This window comes from Sarcophilus harrisii, chromosome 2 (assembly GCF_902635505.1).
Source record: "Sarcophilus harrisii chromosome 2, mSarHar1.11, whole genome shotgun sequence".
Taxonomy (NCBI): Eukaryota; Metazoa; Chordata; class Mammalia; order Dasyuromorphia; family Dasyuridae; genus Sarcophilus; species Sarcophilus harrisii.
In genome coordinates, this window is record NC_045427.1 from 192,827,199 (window position 1) to 192,831,723 (window position 4,525).

Consider the following 4,525-nt stretch of genomic DNA (forward strand, 5'->3'; position numbering starts at 1 on the left):
AAAAACTATTTTAATGACCTAGAAAAATAACAACAAAAGTTCATATGGAAAAACAAAAGGTCAAGAATTTCAAGGGAATTAATGAAAAAAAAATCAAATGATGGTGCCTTAGCTGTACCAGATCTAAAATTATATTATAGAGCAGCACTTACCAAAACTATTTTGTATTGGCTAAGGAATAGATTAGTTGATCAGTGGAATAGATTAGGTTCAAGGGACAAAACAGTCAACAAATATAGCAACCTAGTCTTTGACAAACCCAAAGATCCCAGCTTTTGGGATAAGAACTTACTGTTTGATAATAATTGCTGGGAAAATTGGAAACTAATATGGCAGAAAGTAGGCATTGATCCATACTTAACGCCGTACACCAAGATAAGGTCAAAATGGGTTCATGACCTAGGCATAAAGAATGAAATTATTAATAAATTAGAGGAACATAGGATAGTTTACCTCTCAGACCTGTGGAAGGGGAAGGTCTTATGACCAAAGCAGAACTAGAGATCATTACTGATCACAAAATCGAAATTTTCTGATTATACCAAACTGAAAAGTTTTGTACAAAACAAAACTAATGTAGACAAGATTAGAAGGGAAGCAATAAACTGGGAAAATATTTTTACAGTCAAAGGTTCTGATAAAGGCCTCATTTCCAAAATATATAGAGAATTAACTCTAATTTATAAAAAATCAAGCCATTCTCCAATTGAAAATGGTCAAAGGATATGAACAGACAACCTCAGATGAAGAAATTGAAACTATTTCTAGTCATATGAAAAGATGCTCCAAGTCATTATTAATCAGAGAAATGCAAATTAAGACAACTCTAAGATACTACTACACACCTGTCAGATTGGCTAAGATGACAGGAAAAAATAATGATGATTGTTGAGGGGATGCGGGAAAACTGGGACATTGATGCATTGTTGGTGGAGTTGTGAACGAATCCAACCATTTTGGAGAGTAGTTTGGAACTATGCTCAAAAAGTTATCAAACTGTGCATACCCTTTGATCCAGCAGTGTTACTTACTGGGATTATATCCCAAAGAGAATATAAAGAAGGGAAAGGACCTGTATGTGTACGAATGTTTGTGGCAGCCCTTTTGTAGTGGCTAGAAACTGGAAACTGAATGGATGTCCATCAGTGGAGAATGGCTGAATAAATTGTGGTATATGAAAATTATGGAATATTACTGTTCTGTAAGAAATGACCAACAGGATGATTTCAGAAAGGCCTGAGAGACTTACACGAACTGATGCTGAGTGAAATGAGCAGGACCAGGAGATCATTATATACTTCAACAACAATACTAGATGATGACCAGTTCTGATGGATCAGGCCATCCTCAGCAACGAGATCAACCAAATCATTTCTAATGGAGCAGTAATGAACTGAACTAGCTATGCCCAGAAAAAGAACTCTGGGAGATGACTAAAACCATTACATTAAATTCAATCCCTATATTTATGCACACATGCATTTTGATTTCCTTCACAAGCTTAATTGCACAATAATTCAGAGTCTGATTCTTTTGTACAGCAAAATAATGTTTTGGTCATATATACTTATTGTGTATCTAAGTATATTTTAATATATTTAACATCTACTGGTCATCCTGCCATCTAGGGGAGGGGTGGGGGTAAGAGGTGAAAAATTGGAACAAGAGGTTTGGCAATTGTTAATGCTGTAAAGTTACCCATGTATATATCCTGTAAATAAAAGGCTATTAAAAAAAAAAGTCATTAAGGACCATGCCCAGGGGAAGGGGCAGGTCAATTCTCCAAGAACCTCCACAGCTGTGAATCATAACACTTGAAGGAGTTGCAAAATGGCCTTTACTAACAAATGTTTCTTGTGGATTGGAAATGAAATAAATTAGAGGCAAGAAGGAAGAGAAGGGAGGACAGACAATGCAACTGCCTCTCAGTCTTCTTGTATCATCATCATCATCATCATCATCATCATCTTCTCACATGAAGAGATCCATTCTACAGGTCTGAGTTAGACCTCCAGCAGCCACTGGCAGATGGCGCTTATATCACAACACAAAGTTTAGTAATTTTTTACTCTAACAACACTACACAGCATAAGCATACAGAGAGGTGTTTTAGATGAAAATATTAAAAAAGCTTTTACCTAAAAACAAAAGCAAGCATCACATACAATTGAGAAATACTAGAATTTTTCCTATATATCAATGTATATGTATGTATGAATGAATCAAAGATGTTCATTTTCATCACTACTTCTGGAAAGGCTAGCAATTGTAATAAGAATAAAGAAAGAAATTAAAAGCAAAAAAAAGCAAACAGGACAAAATGCGATTGTTATTTATTGATAATATGAAGGTAAACTTGGAAAATACTAAGGAATCAGCAGGGACACTCATTGAGGAAACTAAGAGTGAAAAAATTTGCAGACTATGAAATATGATCCAAAATATCAACAACCTTTCTATATGATAATAATCCAAGAAGCAAAACAAAAAAGAAAAAAAAATTTCAAATTGCTAAAAATATGTAAGAATAACCTGGAAATTGACTTATCAAAGTATGTAAAAGCCATGTATAGATTTAGTCAAAGTGTTCTTTAAAGAAATAAAGAATAATTTAAGTAGTTGGAGTATTATTTGGTATTCATGGCTTCACCAAGTCAATATAATAAAAATGACAGTACTATCAACTTTAATTCTTTAATACTATAATAATCAAATTATCATGGGAATACTTAAAACTTCATAAAATAACAACAAAATTCATTTGAACAATGAAAAGAAATAGAAAATCTAGGTATATGACTAAAAGAATTACTGGAAATGAGAAAAGATCACTTTCAAAACTCAAACTATCTGTTATAAATTTGAAGTCATCTAAATTGGTTAAAGTATAGTAAAATAAATCAGTGGAACACATGAGGTAGAAGAGAATCAAAAAAAAAAATAGAACTCAATAACCCAGTGTTTGATAATTCAGAAAACTAAAAAGGAAAAAAAAAAGTCAACAAAGTATACAAAGTACTACAATGTGAAAGGAAAGAATGACTATAAAGAAAGCCAAAAGTCCATGTAATGAAATAAAAAAATCATAGCATTAATAATGAAGAGATATCAGAATATCCCAATGTACCTCTTCATGGAGTTACAATAATCAACAATTGTTACACATAGCATATTTTCAGAATTTTTTTCAATATAGCCACCAGTTGTGCTGATTTTTTTCTTCAAAATTACTATTATTATGCAGGATAGCTGTCTGGGTGGGAAAGAGAAATGCTGGAGATCAATATGATGATGTGGGAAAAAAAAACACTTTTATTGTTTGTAGTTATTTTGTTTGTTTTTAAGATAGAGAAAGGCTGAGAGGAAGCAAGGATATATGTATGCTGGAAGGTAGTTAGTGAGAAGATGGTCAGGGAGAAAGCATTGAATTCATAAAGCATGTCTAAAACAAACCCTAAATAATGGGACAGATAGGTAATACAGTAGAGCCCTAAGGGGGACCTGAAAGAGATGTGAAGATTAAATTCTCTAAGTTATCTTGTCAGAATATAAAGACAGTTGCTGAGAACTGGATAAAATGATAATAGAAATAGTATTACCTAAACAAAAAAAAATACAGAAAATAAAAAGAAGACATGGAAATGTCATTTTTGTTATGATTTTATTCAATTAAATATATATTTTCTCAAAATATAAAAGGAAGGAATTTAGAATTTCATGTATGAATGCTTATCTCCATATTTGGTTATTTTTTTGTTGATGCTTTTTAAAATTGTATTTTATTTTCATGAAAATGAAATGAAGATGTAGCTTCAAAAATAGGGAATACTTCATGAATTTGTGTGTCATCCTTGCATGAGGTTCATGTTGATCTTCACTGTACCATTCCAGTTTTGTATATGTACTGCCACTGAGAGCACTTTTGTCAATACTAAATTTGGAATATTTTAAGAGAACAAATAGAAACAGGACTTTCTAAACTATGTTTAATTCTTCATGCATGAAAACCATCCAGGAATTTCTCAGTCATGTAAAGTCATTTAGGCCTTTAAAGTCTAAAAGAAGAAAATAGAACTAAAGTGACTAAATAGTGAGTCCTGCCATCACCACCCTTCATCTTACATACACACAAATGCACACACACACACACACACACACACACACACTTTTTCTCCCAGTGTAATTGAAAGCTCCATGTGACAGGCCAAAAAAGATCAAAATTTAGTAGTGGGAAAGAGTAGAGGGCTAAGGATGTACTATAATAAACTAATAATATAATAAGCTATAAAGTAACAACCTATCTTTATAAACACAGATTGCACCATTTAATCTGGCTAGTCACCTTGAAATTATCTAGAATATAAAGTCGAACTATTAAGTGTATTTTTATTGCATTGTCTTATATGGTATTATATTTATTTTATGGCAAGAGGAAAAATAAAATCAAGTATTTAATATTTATTGAGAAGCTCTTTTTAAGTGTCATGAAGAGGTTATACTGCTCTATGGAAGACTTATATAATAT

At 32.1% G+C, this 4,525-nt stretch overlaps 1 non-coding gene across 1 annotated transcript; it reads right to left on the reverse strand.

Annotated features, from left to right (window-relative positions):
• Positions 1-3,814: 3,814 nt before the first annotated feature.
• On the reverse strand, positions 3,815-3,920 carry LOC111718618. The gene has a single exon (XR_002769139.1). It is a non-coding gene; the product is annotated as a U6 spliceosomal RNA (small nuclear RNA).
• Between the last annotated feature and the right edge of the window lie 605 nt (positions 3,921-4,525).